This window comes from Takifugu flavidus, unplaced genomic scaffold, assembly GCF_003711565.1.
Source record: "Takifugu flavidus isolate HTHZ2018 unplaced genomic scaffold, ASM371156v2 ctg420, whole genome shotgun sequence".
Lineage (NCBI taxonomy): Eukaryota > Metazoa > Chordata > Actinopteri > Tetraodontiformes > Tetraodontidae > Takifugu > Takifugu flavidus.
In genome coordinates this window covers 6,345-26,060 of record NW_026622039.1, presented here as the reverse complement: position 1 = coordinate 26,060, position 19,716 = coordinate 6,345, and positions in this window count along the sequence as shown.

Here is a 19,716-nt window from a genome sequence, read left to right as displayed (position 1 = left end):
TGACTTTGAAAAAGGCCCAAAAAATGTTTCTCGTCACCCCTCATCAACTCAACCGCCTGACGCGACCCTCCCAGTCCATCAGAGATGTCGCGGAGGACGATTTGGATGCTAGGATGAGAGCCATCTTAAACGAGCAGGGGCTGAGCTCTCATGAAAAAATTAAAAAATATAACGCGTTACTGCAAAGATATCTGACCTTTGTGAAGCAGGATCAGACAGAGAATCTGACAGAGAATCTGACAAAGACGGAGGCAGAGGCAGATTCTGGGACGGACGTACGGACGTCCGATAGCATCATCGACGACGTGTTGCAGAGCCTCCCAGCGCGAGATCGCAAGAACGCCGAATACGTCTTAAAGAAATTATCCGACCGTCACGATGTTTGGAATACAAAAGGGGAATTTGTGTACCGGGGCAACGTTGTAAAAGGGTCTCACATGATCGATCTATTCAAACGACTCTTGTTTCCTTTTAAAAAGAAAAAATCAGAGGGTTCTGAACCTCCCGGATGGACACATTTTTTAAATACTCTCTCAGAATTAAACATCCCTTTGTCTTCTATAAGTAACCCACGAGCGCGTAATCAATACCGACTCCTCAAGATGGATGCGATCGGATCTCAAGACTCTGAAACACCTGCGGATCTACCGTCAAAAACTAGAAGACGAACAAATGACCCCCCGCGTTGGATTAACATTTCATCGTGAATAAATGTAATACACAAAGTTTTGTCTTTTACCAATAAAGCGTTTATTAAACATTTTTTCGAGCGTACAGTCATTCATTCAAAAACTTTAAAAATCTTTAAAACATTGCAAAAAACAACACCCCTGCTTGGAGGGACCTTTGATTTTATTTCTAATACAGCGCTGATATTTCCTCACATAGTCGTACACCATGAAGTCATTCTTTATTACATCATCATTGTACAAAGACAGTACTTGACCAAAAGATAGCCCGCACGCGCGGTGACAGAGGTAATAGATGCAATGTTGTCCGCAGACCGTCGACATGTGGTGCTGCAACTGAACGTCGTGGTACTCAATGTTTTTAGAACGTTTTTCCAGAAACTGTAAGATGCTCGGAGGGTAGTGATCAAAGTCCGGCGGAAATCCAAAAGAATCAAAAAAGGTGGCTATGCCACCATTTTCCAGCGTCAAAGCTAACCAGTGCTCCCCCGGCATGTGAGCCGGATGTGTGTTGACGATAAAGTAGGCTGGGGTTCTAAAAGAGGGATTCAGCATGGGCAGTTGATCGGACGCCCACACCCCGCAAAACACATCTCCCAGCAGGCTATGCAGAAGGTTCTCTAGTTGAACGTTGTCCATCTTTTAATAATAGTCCACCAGCACCTGCCTCTTGGCGTTGATCTCCAGAATAGAATCGTAACAGGCGTAGACGATAAGGGTCGCGGTGTGCGGCAGGGGTGTTCTAAATCTCAACTCCAGCCTGAGGTTTCCGTTTGAGACGGTAGACAGTGCGTCGTTGTCGTCGCTCGGATTGAGATTAAACACACAAACAGAGAGTAGCCGTCATTAAAGTCATCACGGCTGATACTCAGGGGTAAATCTTTGAGATGTCTCCCGGTAGCCAGGAACATGTTGTAGAATTCTCTGACGGACACCCCGTTGTTAAAATCGGGTTGGAAAGCTTTAGCCGGAACTTGCCGGCCGTCCTGACAGAGAGCCAGGTATTCGATGTCATAGTGTCTGAAATTAAAAGGCGACAGGTCTCGTCTTCCTGTGAAAGCCTCGTGGTGTACCATACCCAGAACCACGTACTTTGGTATGCTACCCAGAAACAGATTCTCCTGGTTGCAAACCCTAGAGTTTGCCGGAATAGAGTAAGTTTTCACATTAACGCGTGAAAGGGGGTAGAGAGCGTTGCCCTTCATTAAGGCGGCGGCGTGACCTAACCTGACTGCGGGGGACACGGCTACTTTTTTAACAAATAGGGAAGCCCCCAGTACTTTTAGGCTAAAAGCAGAGTCACGCGCCCCCATGAGGCAGAAAGCATCGTTGGCTCGCGTCAGTTTAATTCTCAAATCGACAGAGTTGAGCAATAGTCTCTCGCAGAAAAAGATGTCCCCGTGGAGAGGACCGAGCAGGTGTACTTCTCTGGAACGGGCTGTGGACGCGGCTCTCCTCGTTAGCCCATTATTTGGACCGTTCACGAGCACGATAGAGTCCACTGACCCGGCGGTATCTTTGTAAAAAAGACCCCCGGTAAACTGACTGGAGAGCGTGTCCGGTGAAAAGTTGAGCAGGGTCTCAATCATGCAGCGATAGGGGTGGGTAGCGCTCGACTGAGAGATGAGTCGATCCCCCAGGGTCACGTCGCATTGACTGAAAATTGTATTTAGAGGATAATTGATAAGACCCACCGCTGCGTCATTAGCTAGGTTCGATCCGTTAGGGTTGGTGATTTTTACACGGAGATGCAACAGAGTGTCGTTCAGATCCAGATACCGGTCCCCGTCTCCGGGGATGAAAAACTCAATGGGTCCCCCGTCGGTGATGGCTGACAGGGGAGAAATTTCCGTGTAGGTTTTTTCATCGATAGACAGCTGCGTCATAGGTGCTGAAAATAAATCCAATTCGGCCAGAGTACACTCTGGAGATTTCTGATGTACTAGAGCCATTTTCTTTTTTCTCAAAGAAAAGATATTCTTAAAAAATATCAGAGCTCCGGACGGACTTCTTCTTCACACGACGGCCTTTTGCAACTGATTTCTTCCTTTTACCGAACGGCTGTTTATTAAAGCTCGAGGGGATGCGTTCTCCGGGGGGTCGTCTTCTCTTCCTACGCGACAACACCATAATGCCCCCGGATCCTTCTTGCTTCATCTCTTGATCACCGGCGAACCGTTCCATCACGTGTTTGACGGCGTTGGAGGCGATGTTACTCGCAGCGGCTTTAAGATGAGGTTTAGCTATTTCGAAACCTTTCTTGGCCAAAGGGCTGACGAAACGAAATAATTTAGAAAACAAAGATCCTATCCCCCGACCGTACATGACCGGTGCGCCGTAAAACCCCGGCAAATTCCCCCCTACTTGACTCTCATAATATTGTACAAATCGGTGAGGATCTTCTCTCAAACCTACCCGAGCCATTTTCTTTTTCTCTATTTTTCTCTTAGCCTTGAACACTTTGTGTGTGGATAGCTGATCAGCCTCCTGAAAATGAATGATGAGGACGCGGGCGATTGGAATATATATAACCCTGGGGTTCAAGTTCTAGGTCTAAAGTGGAGAGTCGCGATAGTCTTGCCGTATGAAAATTTTACCGGTTTGTTTTGATCCGTTTTTATCTCCACCTGAATGTTTTCAATGTGGTTTTGGACACCGGTAAATAGTAAGCAGGATTGAAATACTGTGTGACGATTTCACCGAACGTTCCTTTTACATCAATCGTTCTCAAAAGTGGCGCATAAACGTCGCCGACCATCTGCGGTGCAACTACGTCGCTGTAACAATACATGTGATAAAACCCAGCTCGTAAATCGCAGGGATAGTACGCATACCTTTGGTCAAACGTAAACCATTCCCCTGATTTCATACCCATCAAATATGCCAGGGGTCCTTCGAAGAGTAGGTGGGTTTTACCTCCCGATTGGAAATCAAATCTTTTCGAAAGACTGTCATAGACGGGGTAAATATCAGACTTTATTCTTCTAAATTGTCCGTCCATCTCGAATCTAAAGGCTGAGATGCCGTTGAAATATGATTGTCTCATCTCTTGACGATGCACCTTGCTCTCCGTGGCCGGTTCTTGAGGTTCTTCCCTCCAGTAAAAGTAGGCATCCTCCTGATAAAGGTGATAAAAGGTGTGCGGGTATGAAATCTGCGTTAAAGCTACTTCCCAGCTTCCCTCTAAATCGATATGTTGAGGCAAATCCACGCGGTAACTGGAACTCGTGTTTTCTTTAAAAACATCGACGCTGGCGTTGGAGGGTAGGGTAATAAAAAAACCCACGTCCTTCGGACCGTACATGATGAAATGATATCCGTTGCGATCGCGAGTTGATTTTTATACGTTCTTTAAATCTGCGGCTTTGATCCAGCTGTTGAATTTCTCCGGCCAGTTTTTCCAACTTACAAAGACTTGCTTTTCACCCCTGACGACGCGATGCTTCAGAATCTTTTCTACGTGGAAAAGTCTGTCTTCCCCCATCGTTACCTTTTGTAGCTCTGGCTCATAAAATGACCCTTGGATGGGTTCTCCATCGTAATCTTTTAACTTGTACACTGGAGGGTCGCGAGGGATGCGTTCAGATTCAGATACCGTAAACACCTCGTTCGTAAAACTCTGTTCATATTTTTTATCAAACACTCCTCTCAGTTTTGAAATTCTAACTAGGTCCCCCTTCTTGAAATTCATCTTGGTTTCAACCTTCCGTCGGTTTTCAGATTTACCGTACAAGTTTTGAAACACCTCAAAAGTGTTCTCCGAGGTTACATCAGCGGGTTTCATCTTGATACTGCTGTGATAACTGTGATTATAGCTTTTCACCAAGTCTTGTAAGACGTCGGTGTATCGCAGAGTGTTGTTTGCTGTAAAATATCTCCACATTCTACCTTTTAATGTACGATTAAATCTTTCAATCACAGAGGCCTTAAGGTGGCTGGCGGTGGAAAAATGAACGATATTGTGTTTTCTCATCAAAGCTTCAAAACTCTTGTTAAAAAATTCTTTCCCCGCGTCAGTTTGTATTTTTTCAGGCGTCTGACTTGACTCAAAAATGGATTCAAACGCCTTTACCACCTCAGCCGCTGATTTTCTCTTCAGAGCCCTGACGTAAGCTTTTTTGGAAAATATGTCTATGACCGTTAATAAATAATTATATCCGTCATTATGCTCCGACAGGGCTTGCATATCGCACAGGTCCGCTTGAAATTGGTTTAAAGGGCGGGGGGCGAAAACCCTGTTTCTTGGAAAATGTATCCTGGCCGGTTTGTGTAGAGTGTAAGCGTCCTGTCCCTGTAGAAATGTTTTAACATTTTCTCGAGGAACCGTCTTTCCCATTTCTTCTTGCACCCCCTTATGGAACCGCTCTACACCACCGAGGCTACCGGGATGCGCGGGGTCATAGTACACTTTTTCCATGAAGCGTGTCTCAGACATGTTGAAAACAGAATGAGAAGGGATGCTCGTTTGAGAGGTATTTATTTATTAGTAAATACATTGTAATTTTAGCATACACATTTTGTGAGTAACATGAGTAAATACATTTTGTGAGTAACATGAACAAATACATTTTGTGAGTAACATGAACAAATACATTTGTAACATTTGTAATGAAAGTACAGATAGTCAAAAACTAGTCCAAGACCATGCGTTATCATCAATAGAGTTTGAGTTAAGACTTTATGATCTAGACTGAGGCAGATATCATCGTGTAATTTTCCAAGTTCTTCCAAGATGCTTACAGAATGGTTGTTTTGCACAAGTCTGCTGGTCACATCAATGAGCAAAGCATAAAAGGCTATCATATGACATGGTTTTACAACATCGTTGGACAGTTCTTTAAAAATTACTTTAAAACAATCCGACAATCCAGATTTGCTCATAAGCATCGTGTCATTTACCATCTCTTCCCAAAGTGCGGGTCCTGCACACGTTCTGGTTTTTTCCAGCAAGATGTTTTGTTTGAAGCCGTTTTGTTCTCAATAGCCTGGTACAAGATGTTTATTATCTGACCCTTGATCAATTGGATCTTGACACCTTCTACATCGTTTACAACTTTTCCCCAGAAGCTCCCCATTTTATATCTGAAAACACCATTTTCAGATTAAGTGTTTTCAGTCCAGTACTGAGTCACCGTGTCCAGATGTTCCTGTTTAATCTCGCTGTCGTTGTCGGCGATACTCTCGTACATTTGTTGGATGGGAGTGTAGATTAATTCGTTGGATTTCAGCTCGAACAAAAGGGTCTCTGCGGCGATCTTGACTTTCACGTAGTCAGCGTTGACACCGCACGCTTTCAGGAAATTTTGAATAGCAGGAATGAACTTGGGTGTGTAGAGTCTTTTCATCAACATGTAAAAGTTGTTGCGGTAGAAACCCGGTTCGATCACATCCAAACACTGGTGTTGGCGCTGGCTGGGGTGGTCGATCCGACATCCGTTGCAAACCTCACCCTTGTACAGGTCCAGGACGACGCTAAGTAGATGAAGAACGCCTTTTTTTACCAGACCAAAGAATTCAGATGCCCAGCCGTCAAGCTGGTCAGCACCGTTACATACAGCCCCGGGGAGATCCGATGCGTCGTCGGGCAAAGGCAGATCAGGGGTTGTTGAGCGTGAAAGACTCTCCACACCGCTCACAGAGATTGGAGAACCTGGACGTGAAGAAGCCGGAGACGGCGCAGGATCTCTGCCTTGGAGAAGAGACTCGGACAGCTCTGGAGTGATGTCTGATGTCTCTGACGGGTGGTGTCAGTGAGGGTGAGTGAGGACTGGACACCCAGGATCCGATGCCGAGCGTCCGAGGGGTGGGGTTGGTGGAGGGCTTAGACAAGGAGTGAGAGACTCCTTAGAATCCGTGGGATCCCAGCGTTGGATGAGTGAGTCAAAGTCCAGCCTGCGAGGCCGAAGCCGACGTTGAGGGCGTTCCGCTTGTGTCTCATCCTCATCCCACAGATAGGAATTGCTCGGAGTGTCAGATCCGCTCTTGACGCTTCTGTTGGTAGACATGCTCTCCTTAGTGTTTCACTCCGGTAGTGGGTAACGTATGGTTCAGACGAACGTCTTTTATACATTTGAGATATGGGTGTGGGCTTACACGAGAGGGAGGACTCTTTTTTCGTCACCACAGTGTTGTTCCAAAGACGACAATGGTGAAAAAATTTTGTGATTTTATCATCCATTTCATGCATCTTTTCGATCCATGCTGCAAGAGGTAGAGTCAACACGTTGCTGAAAACCCCACAGTCTGAGCTAAAAAGATCCAAGACAAAATACTGTCTCGGTTTCCCTGACATCTCTTCCATCTGCATCTTGTAGCTAGCACGATAGAACCATCTTCCCGTACCCGAGGTTTTCGTCAACCAAATGCTCACAAATGTTTGTTCTCGTATGCTGCAGTCAGATTATGACGTTTTTGACGTTCTCGCGGAGAAAACATCATTTTGGTCAGAAGACATTATTTCAAAACAGAGGTAACTGCAACATATCATGTGAAAACGTATGTGTGCAGTCACATTATGACTTTTTTGACGTTTCTCGTGGAGAGAAAACATCAGGAGACACATTTATTTCAAAACAGAGGTGAATGCAACATGATCATCTGAAAACTCATGCTGCAGTCACATTATGACTTTTTGACGTTTTCTCGCAGAGAAAACATCATTTTGGTCAGAAGACACATTTATTTCAAAACAGAGGTGAAAGCAACATAATCATGTGAAAAAGTATACCGCAGTCATATTATGACGTTTTTGACTTTTCTCATGGACAAAACAGCATTTTTTGGTCAGGAGACACATTTATTCTAAAACAGAGGTGAATGAAACATGATCATGTGAAAACGTATGCCACAGTCATATATGACTTTCTTGACGTTTTCTCGTGGAAAAACATCATTTTTGGTCAGAAGACACATTTATTTCAATACAGAGGTGAATGCAGTATAATCATGTGAAAACGTATGCAGTAGTCAGATTATGACGTTTTTGACGTTTTCTCGTGGGGAAAACATCATTTTTGGTCAGAAGACACATTTATTTCAAAACAGAGGTGAATGCAACATAATCATGTGAAAACGTATGCTGCAGTCATATTATGACTTTTTTGACGTTTTCTCGTGGAGAAAACATCATTTTTGGTCAGGAGACACATTTATTTCAAAACAGAGGTGAATGAACATAATCATCTGACCCTTGATCAATTGGATCTTGACACCTTCTACATCGTTTACAACTTTTCCCCAGAAGCTCCCCATTTTATATCTGAAAACACCATTTTCAGATTTAAGTGTTTTCAGTCCAGTACTGAGTCACCGTGTCCAGATGTTCCTGTTTAATCTCGCTGTCGTTGTCGGCGATACTCTCGTACATTTGTTGGATGGGAGTGTAGATTAATTCGTTGGATTTCAGCTCGAACAAAAGGGTCTCTGCGGCGATCTTGACTTTCACGTAGTCAGCGTTGACACCGCACGCTTTCAGGAAATTTTGAATAGCAGGAATGAACTTGGGTGTGTAGAGTCTTTTCATCAACATGTAAAAGTTGTTGCGGTAGAAACCCGGTTCGATCACATCCAAACACTGGTGTTGGCGCTGGCTGGGGTGGTCGATCCGACATCCGTTGCAAACCTCACCCTTGTACAGGTCCAGGACGACGCTAAGTAGATGAAGAACGCCTTTTTTTACCAGACCAAAGAATTCAGATGCCCAGCCGTCAAGCTGGTCAGCACCGTTACATACAGCCCCGGGGAGATCCGATGCGTCGTCGGGCAAAGGCAGATCAGGGGTTGTTGAGCGTGAAAGACTCTCCACACCGCTCACAGAGATTGGAGAACCTGGACGTGAAGAAGCCGGAGACGGCGCAGGATCTCTGCCTTGGAGAAGAGACTCGGACAGCTCTGGAAGTGATGCTGAGTCTCTGACGGGTGGTGTCAGTGAGGGTGAGTGAGGACTGGACACCCCAGGATCCGATGCCGAGCGTCCGAGGGGTGGGGTTGGTGGAGGGCTTAGACAAGGAGTGAGAGACTCCTTAGAATCCGTGGGATCCCAGCGTTGGATGAGTGAGTCAAAGTCCAGCCTGCGAGGCCGAAGCCGACGTTGAGGGCGTTCCGCTTGTGTCTCATCCTCATCCCACAGATAGGAATTGCTCGGAGTGTCAGATCCGCTCTTGACGCTTCTGTTGGTAGACATGCTCTCCTTAGTGTTTCACTCCGTGGTAGTGTATGGTATGGTTCAGACGAACGTCTTTTATACATTTGAGATATGGGTGTGGGCTTACACGAGGGAGGACTCTTTTTTTCGTCACCACAGTGTTGTTCCAAAGACGACAATGGTGAAAAAATTTTGTGATTTTATCATCCATTTCATGCATCTTTTCGATCCATGCTGCAAGAGGTAGAGTCAACACGTTGCTGAAAACCCCACAGTCTGAGCTAAAAAGATCCAAGACAAAATACTGTCTCGGTTTCCCTGACATCTCTTCCATCTGCATCTTGTAGCTAGCACGATAGAACCATCTTCCCGTACCCGAGGTTTTCGTCAACCAAATGCTCACAAATGTTTGTTCTGTATGCTGCTGTCATGATTATGACGTTTTTGACGTTTCTTCGGAGAAAACATCATTTTTGGTCAAAGACATTTTATTCAAAACAGAGGTAACTGCAACATAATCATGTGAAAACGTATGTGTGCAGTCACATTTGACTTTTTTGACGTTTTCTCGTGGAAGAAAACATCAGGAGACACATTTATTTCAAAACAGAGGTGAATGCAACATGATCATCTGAAAACTCATGCTGCAGTCATATTATGACTTTTTTGACGTTTTCTCCGCAGAGAAAACATCATTTTTGGTCAGAAGACACATTATTTCAAAACAGAGGTGAAAGCAACATAATCATGTGAAAAAGTATACCGCAGTCATATTATGACGTTTTTTTGACGTTTTCTCATGGACAAAACAGCATTTTGGTCAGGAGACACATTTATTTCTAAACAGAGGTGAATGAAACATGATCATGTGAAAACGTATGCCACAGTCATATTATGACTTTCTTGACGTTTTCTCGTGGAGAAAACATCATTTTTGGTCAGAAGACACATTTATTTCAATACAGAGGTGAATGCAGTATAATCATGTGAAAACGTATGCAGTAGTCAGATTATGACGTTTTTGACGTTTTCTCGTGGAGAAAACATCATTTTTGGTCAGAAGACACATTTATTTCAAAACAGAGGTGAATGCAACATAATCATGTGAAAACGTATGCTGCAGTCATATTATGACTTTTTTGACGTTTTCTCGTGGAGAAAACATCATTTTTAGTCAGGAGACACATTTATTTCAAAACAGAGGTGAATGAAACATAATCATCTGAAAACTCATGCTGCAGTCATATTATGACTTTTTGACGTTTTCTCGCGGAGAGAAAACATCATTTTTGGTCAGAAGACACATTTATTTCAAAACAGAGGTGACTGCAACATAATCATGTGAAAACGTATGCTGCAGTCACATTATGACTTTTTTGACGTTTTCTCGTGGAGAAAACATCATTTTTGGTCAGAAGACACATTTATTTCAAAACAGAGGTGACTGCAACATAATCATGTGAAAACGTATGCTGCAGTCATATTATGACTTTTTGACGTTTTCTCGTGGAGAAAACATCAGGAGACACATTCATTTCAAAACAGAGGTGAATGCAACATGATCATCTGAAAACTCATGCTGCAGTCATATTATGACTTTTTTGACGTTTTCTCGCGCGAGAAAACATCATTTTTGGTCAGGAGACACATTTATTTCTAAACAGAGGTGAATGCAACATAATCATGTGAAAACGTATGCCGCAGTCATATTATGACTTTTTTGACGTTTTCTCGCAGAGAAAACATCATTTTTGGTCAGAAGACACATTTATTTCAAAACAGAGGTGACTGCAACATAATCATGTGAAAACGTATGCTGCAGTCACATTCTAACTTTTTTGACGTTTTCTCGTGGAGAAAACATCATTTTTGGTAAGGAGACACATTTATTTCAAAACAGAGGTGAATGCAACATGATCATCTGAAAACTCATGCTGCAGTCATATTATGACTTTTTGACGTTTTCTCGCGGAGAAAACATCATTTTTGGTCAGAAGACACTTTATTTCAAAACAGAGGTGACTGCAACATAATCATGTGAAAACGTATGCTGCAGTCACATTATGACTTTTTTGACGTTTTCTCGCGGAGAAAACATCATTATTGGTCATGAGAGAAATTTATTTCAAAACAGAGGTGAATGCAACATAATCATGTGAAAACGTAAGCCGCAGTCATATTATGACTTTTTTGACGTTTTCTCGCAGAGAAAATATCATTTTTGGTCAGAAGACACATTTATTTCAAAACAGAGGTGAATGCAACATGATCATCTGAAAACTCATGCTGCAGTCATATTATGACTTTTTTGACGTTTTCTCGTGGAGAAAACATCATTTTTGGTCAGAAGACACATTTATTTCAAAACAGAGGTGACTGCAACATAATCATGTGAAAACGTATGCTGCAGTCACATTATGACTTTTTTGACGTTTTCTCGTGGAGAAAACATCATTTTTGGTCAGAAGACACATTTATTTCAATACAGAGGTGAATGCAGTATGATCATGTGAAAACGTATGCTGCAGTCAGATTATGAGGTTTTTGACGTTTTCTCGCGGAGAAAACATCATTTTTGTCAGAAGACACATTTATTTCAAAACAGAGGTGAATGCAACATAATCATGTGAAAACGTATGCTGCAGTCACATTATGACTTTTTTGACGTTTTCTCGTGGAGAAAAACATCATTTTTGGTCAGGAGACACATTTATTTCAAAACAGAGGTGAATGCAACATAATCATCTGAAAACGTATACTGCAGTCATATATGACTTTTTTGACGTTTTCTCGCAGAGAAAACATCATTTTTGGTCAGAAGACACATTTATTTCAAAACAGAGGTGAAAGCAACATAATCATGTGAAAAAGTATACCGCAGTCATATTATGACTTTTTTGACGTTTTCTCGTGGAGAAAACATCAGGAGACACATTTATTTCAAAACAGAGGTGAAAGCAACATAATCATGTGAAAACGTATGCTGCAGTCAGATTATGACGTTTTTGACGTTTTCTCGCGGAGAAAAAACATCATTTTTGGTCAGAAGACATTTATTTCAATACAGAGGTGAATGCAGTATGATCATGTGAAAACGTATGCTGCAGTCACATTATGACTTTTTTGACGTTTTCTCGCGGAGAGAAAACATCATTTTTGGTCAGGAGACACATTATTTCAATACAGAGGTGAATGCAGTATGATCATGTGAAAACGTATGCCGCAGTCATATTATGACTTTTTTGACGTTTTCTCGTGGAGAAAACATCATTTTTGGTCAGGAGACACATTTATTTCAATACAGAGGTGAATGCAGTATGATCATGTGAAAACGTATGCTGCAGTCAGATTATGAGGTTTTTGACGTTTTCTCGCGGAGAAAACATCATTTTTGGTCAGAAGACACATTTATTTCAAAACAGAGGTGAAAAATACGTATGAGAGATGAATGCAGTATGATCATGTGAAAACGTATGCTGCAGTCAGATTATGACGTTTTTGACGTTTTCTCGCGGAGAAAACATCATTTTTGGTCAGAAGACACATTTATTTCAAAACAGAGGTGACTGCAACATAATCATGTGAAAAACGTATGTGTGGCAGTCACATTATGACTTTTTTGACGTTTTCTCGTGGAGAAAACATCAGGAGACACATTTATTTCAAAACAGAGGTGAATGCAACATGATCATCTGAAAACTCATGCTGCAGTCATATTATGACTTTTTGACGTTTTCTCGTGGAGAAAACATCAGGAGACACATTTATTTCAAAACAGAGGTGAATGCAACATGATCATCTGAAAACTCATGCTGCAGTCATATTATGACTTTTTTGACGTTTTCTCATGGAGAAAACATTCATTTTGGTCAGGAGACACATTATTTCTAAACAGAGGTGAATGCAACATAATCATGTGAAAACGTATGCTGCAGTCATATTTTGACTTTTTTGACGTTTTCTCGTGGAGAAAACATCATTTTTGAGTCAGCAGACACATTTATTTCAAAACAGATGTGAATGCAACATGATCATCTGAAAACTCATGTTGCAGTCACATTATGACTTTTTTGACGTTTTCTCGTGGAGAGACAACATCATTTTTGGTCAGAAGACCCATTTATTTCAATACAGAGGTGAATGCAGTATGATCATGTGAAAACGTAGCTGCAGTCAGATTATGACGTTTTGACGTTTTCTCGCGAGAAAACATCATTTTTGGTCAGAAGACATTTATTTCAAAACAGAGGTAACTGCAACATAATCATGTGAAAAACGTATGTGTGCAGTCACATTATGACTTTTTTGACGTTTTCTCGTGGAGAAAACATCAGGAGACACATTTATTTCAAAACAGAGGTGAATGCAACATGATCATCTGAAAACTCATGCTGCAGTCATATTATGACTTTTTTGACGTTTTCTCGCAGAGAAAACATCATTTTTGGTCAGAAGACACATTTATTCAAAACAGAGGTGAAAGCAACATAATCATGTGAAAAAGTATACCGCAGTCATATTATGACGTTTTTGACGTTTTCTCATGGACAAAACAGATTTTTGGTCAGGAGACACATTATTTCTAAACAGAGGTGAATGAAACATGATCATGTGAAAAAGTATGCCACAGTCATATTATGACTTCTTGACGTTTTCTCGTGGAGAAAACATCATTTTTGGTCAGAAGACACATTATTTCAATACAGAGGTGAATGCAGTATAATCATGTGAAAACGTATGCATGCTGCGTAGTCAGATTATGACGTTTTTGACGTTTTCTCGTGGAGAAAACATCATTTTTGGTCAGAGACACATTTATTTCAAAACAGAGGTGAATGCAACATAATCATGTGAAAACGTATGCTGCAGTCATATTATGACTTTTTTGACGTTTTCTCGTGGAGAAAACATCATTTTTAGTCAGGAGACACATTTATTTCAAAACAGAGGTGAATGAACATAATCATCTGAAAACTCATGGCAGCAGTCATATATGACTTTTTTGACGTTTTCTCGCGGAGAAAACATCATTTTTGGTCAGAAGACACATTTATTTCAAAACAGAGGTGTGACTGCAACATAATCATGTGTGAAAACGTATGCTGCAGTCACTATGACTTTTTGACGTTTTCTCGTGGAGAAAACATCATTTTTGGTCAGAAGACAGAAGACACATTTATTTCAAACACAGAGGTGAATGCAACATGATCATCTGAAAACTCATGCTGCAGTCATATTATGACTTTTTGACGTTTTCTCGCGAGGAGACAGAAAACATCATTTTTGGTCAGAAGACACATTATTTCAAAACAGAGGTGACTGCAACATAATCATGTGAAAACGTATGCCGCAGTCATATTATGACTTTTTGACGTTTTCTCGCAGAGAAAACATCATTTTGGTCAGAAGACACATTATTTCTAAACAGAGGTGAATGCAACATGATCATCTGAAAGCTCATGTTGCAGTCACATTATGACGTTTTTGACGTTTTCTCGCGGAGAAAACATCTTTTGGTCAGAAGACACATTTATTTCAAAACAGAGGTGAATGCCAACATAATCATGTGAAAACATATGCCGCAGTCATATTATGACGTTTTTGACGTTTTCTCATGGACAAAACAAGCAGATTTTTGGTCAGGAGACACATTTATTCTAAACAGAGGTGAATGAAACATGATCATGTGAAAACGTATGCCACAGTCATATTATGACTTTCTTGACGTTTTCTCGTGGAGAAAACATCATTTTTGGTCAGAAGACACATTTATTTCAATACAGAGGTGAATGCAGTATAATCATGTGAAAACGTATGCAGTAGTCAGATTATGACGTTTTTGACAATTTCTCGTGGAGAAAACATCATTTTTGGTCAGAAGACACATTTATTTCAAAACAGAGGTGACTGCAACATAATCATGTGAAAACGTATGCTGCAGTCATATTGTGACTTTTTTTGACGTTTTCTCGCAGAGAAAACATCATTTTTGGTCAGGAGACACATTATTTCAAAACAGAGGTGAATAAAACATTGATCATCTGAAAACTCATGCTGCAGTCATATTATGACTTTTTTGACGTTTTCGCGCGGAGAAAACATCATTTTTGGTCAGAAGACACATTTATTTCAAAACAGAGGTGACTGCAACATAATCATGTGAAAAAGTATGCTGCAGTCACATTATGACTTTTTTGACGTTTTCTCGTGGAGAAAACATCAGGAGACACATTTATTTCAAAACAGAGGTGAATGCAACATGATCATCTGAAAACTCATGCTGCAGTCATATTATGACTTTTTTGACGTTTTCTCGCGCGAGAAAACATCATTTTTGGTCAGAAGACACATTTATTTCAAAACAGAGGTGACTGCAACATAATCATGTGAAAACGTATGCTGCATTCATATTATGACTTTTTTGACGTTTTCTCGTGGAGAAAACATCATTTTGGTCAGAAGACACATTTATTTCAATACAGAGGTGAATGCAGTATAATCATGTGAAAACGTATGCAGTAGTCAGATTATGACGTTTTTGACGTTTTCTCGTGGAGAAAACAAATTTTGGTCAGAAGACACATTTATTTCAAAACAGAGGTGACTGCAACATAATCATGTGAAAAACGTATGCTGCAGTCACATTATGACTTTTTTGACGTTTTCTCGTGGAGAAAACATCAGGAGACACATTTATTTCAAAACAGAGGTGAATGCAACATGATTATCTGAAAACTCATGCTGCAGTCATATTATGACTTTTTGACGTTTTCTCGCGGAGGAAAACATCATTTTTGGTCAGAAGACACATTTATTTCAAAACAGAGGTGAATGCAACATAATCATGTGAAAACGTATGCTGCAGTCATATATGACTTTTTTGACGTTTTCTCGTGGAGAAAACATCATTTTTGGTCAGGAGACGCATTTATTTCAAAACAGAGGTGGACTGCAACATAATCATGTGAAAAACGTATGCTGCAGTCACATTATGACTTTTTTGACGTTTTCTCGTGGAGAGAAAACATCAGGAGACACATTTATTTCAAAACAGAGGTGAATGCAACATGATCATCTGAAAACTCATGCTGCAGTCATATTATGACTTTTTTGACGTTTTCTCGCGGAGAAAACATCATTTTTGGTCAGAAGACACATTTATTTCAAAACAGAGGTGACTGCAACATAATCATGTGAAAACGTATGCTGCAGTCATATTGTGACTTTTTTTGACGTTTTCTCGCAGTGAAAACATCATTTTTGGTCAGGAGACACATTTATTTCAAAACAGAGGTGAATAAAACATGATCATGTGAAAACGTATGCTGCAGTCATATTGACTTTTTACGTTTTCTCGCAGAGAAAACATCATTTTTGGTCAGGAGACCATTTATTTCAAAACAGAGGTGAATAAAACATGATCATCTGAAAACTCATGCTGCAGTCATATTATGACTTTTTTGACGTTTTCTCGCGGAGGAAACATCATTTTTGGTCAGAAGACCACATTTATTTCAAAACAGAGGTGACTGCAACATAATCATGTGAAAACGTATGCTGCAGTCACATTATGACTTTTTTGACTTTTTCTCGTGGAGAAAACATCAGGAGACACATTTTTCAAAACAGAGGTGAATGCAACATGATCATCTGAAAACTCATGCTGCAGTCATATTATGACTTTTTTGACGTTTTCTCGCGGAGAAAACATCATTTTTGGTCAGAAGACACATTATTTCAAAACAGAGGTGAATGCAACATAATCATCTGAAAACTCATGCTGCAGTCATATTATGACTTTTTTGACGTTTTCCTCGCGGAGAAAACATCATTTTTGGTCAGGATATACAAGTTTCTCAAAACAGAGGTAAATTCAACATAATCACCTGAAAACTCATGCTGCGCTCACATTATGACGATTTTGACGTTTTCTCGTGGGGAAACCATCACTTTTGGTCAGGATATACAAGTTTCTCAAAACAGAGGTAAATTCAACATGATCACCTGAAAACTCATGCTGCGCTCACATTATGACGTTTCTGACGTTTTCTCGTGGGGAAACCATCACTTTTGGTCAGGAGATACATTTATTTTAAAACAGAGGTGAATGCAACATGATCACCTAAAAACTCATGCTGCGCTCACATTATGACGTTTCTGACGTTTTCTCGTGAGGAAACCATCACTTTTGGTCAGGATATACAAGTTTCTCAAAACAGAGGTAAATTCAACATGATCACCTGAAAACTCATGCTGCGCTCACATTATGACGTTTTGACGTTTTCTCGTGGGGAAACCATCACTTTTGGTCAGGAGATACATTTATTTCAAAACAGAGGTGTGAATGCAACATGATCACCTGAAAACTCATGCTGCGGTCACATTATGACGTTTCTGACGTTTTCTCGTGGGGAAACCATCACTTTTGGTCAGGAGATACATTTATTTCAAAACAGAGGTGAATACAACATGATCACCTGAAAACTCATGCTGCGCTCACATTATGACGTTTCTGACGTTTTCTCGTGGGGAAACCATCACTTTTGGTCAGGATATACAAGTTTCTCAAAACAGAGGTAATTCAACATTATCACCTGAAAACTCATGCTGCGCTCACATTATGACGTTTCTGACGTTTTCTCGTGAGGAAACCATCACTTTTGGTCAGGAGATACATTTATTTCAAAACAGAGGTGAATGCAACATGATCCCTGAAAACTCATGCTGCGGTCACATTATGACGTTTCTGACGTTTTCTCGTCAGGAAACCATCACTTTTGGTCAGGAGATCATTTATTTCAAAACAGAGGTGAATGCACATGATCACCTGAAAACTCATGCTGCGGTCACATTATGACATTTCTGACGTTTTCTCGTGGGGAAACCATCACTTTTGGTCAGGATATACAAGTTTCTCAAAACAGAGGTGAATGCAACATGATCACCTGAAAACTCATGCTGCGCTCACACTTATGACGTTTCTGACGTTTTCTCGTGGGGAAACCATCACTTTTGGTCAGGATATACAATTTCTCAAAACAGAGGTAAATTCAACATGATCACCTGAAAACTCATGCTGCGGTCACATTATGACGTTTCTGACGTTTTCTCGTGGGGAAACCATCACTTTTGGTCAGGATATACAAGTTTCTCTCAAAACAGAGGTAAATTCAACATGATCACCTAAAACTCATGCTGCGCTCACATTATGACGTTTCTGACGTTTTCTAGTGGGGAAACCATCACTTTTGGTCAGGATATACAAGTTTCTCAAAACAGAGGTAATTCAACATGATCACCTGAAAACTCATGCTGCGCTCACATTATGACGTTTTTGACGTTTTCTCGTGGGGAAACCATCACTTTTGGTCAGGAGATACATTTATTTCAAAACAGAGGTAAATTCAACACGATCACCTGAAAACTCATGGTGCGGTCACATTATGACGTTTCTGACGTTTTCTCGTGGGGAAACCATCACTTTTGGTCAGGATATAAGTTTCTCAAAACAGAGGTAAATTCAACATGATCACGTGGGGAAACCATCACTTTTGGTCAGGAGATACATTTATTTCAAAACAGAGGTGAATACAACATGATCACCTGAAAACTCATGCTGCGCTCACATTATGACGTTTCTGACGTTTTCCTCGTCGGAAACCATCACTTTTGTCAGGAGATACATTTATTTCAAAAGAGGTGAATGCAACATGATCACCTGATGAAACTCATGCTGCGGTCACATTATGACGTTTCTGACGTTTTCTCATGGGGAAACCATCACTTTTGGTCAGGATATACAAGTTTCTCAAAACAGAGGTAAATTCAACATGATCACCTGAAAACTCATGCTGCGCTCACATTATGACGTTTTTGACGTTTTCTCGTGGGGAACCATCACTTTTGGTCAGGAGATACATTTATTTCAAAACAGAGGTAATTCAACATGATCACCTGAAAACTCATGCTGCTGTCACATTATGACGTTTCTGACGTTTTCTCGTGAGAAACCATCACTTTTGGTCAGGAGATACATTTATTTCAAAACAGAGGTGAATCACATGATCACCTGAAAACTCATGCTGCGCTCACATTATGACGTTTCTTGACGTTTTCTCGTGGGGAAACCATCACTTTTGGTCAGGATATACATTTATTTCAAAACAGAGGTGAATGCAACATGATCACCTGAAAACTCATGCTGCGCTCACATTATGACGTTTCTGACGTTTTCTCGTGGGGAAACCATCACTTTTGGTCAGGAGATAGATTTATTTCAAAACAGAGTTGAATACAACATGATCACCTGAAAACTCATGCTGCGCTCACATTATGACGTTTCTGACGTTTTCTCGTGGGGAAACCATCACTTTTGGTCAGGATATACAAGTTTCTCAACAGAGGTAAATTCAACATGATCACCTGAAAACTCATGCTGCGCTCACATTATGACGTTCTGACGTTTTCTCGTGGGGAACCATCACTTTTGGTCAGGATATACAAGTTTCTCAAAACAGAGGTAATTCAACATGATCACCTGAAAACTCATGCTGCGCTCACATTATGACGTTTTTGACGTTTTCTCGTGGTGAAACCATCACTTTTGGTCAGGAGATACATTTATTTCAAAACAGAGGTAAATTCAACACGATCACCTGAAAACTCATGCTGCGGTCACATTATGACGTTTCTGACGTTTTCTCGTGGGGAACCATCACTTTTGGTCAGGAATACAAGTTTCTCAAAACAGAGGTAAATTCAACATGATCACCTGAAAACTCATGCTGCGCTCACATTATGACGTTTTTGACGTTTTCCTCGTGGAAACCATCACTTTTGGTCAGAGATACATTTATTTCAAAACAGAGGTGAATGCAACATGAT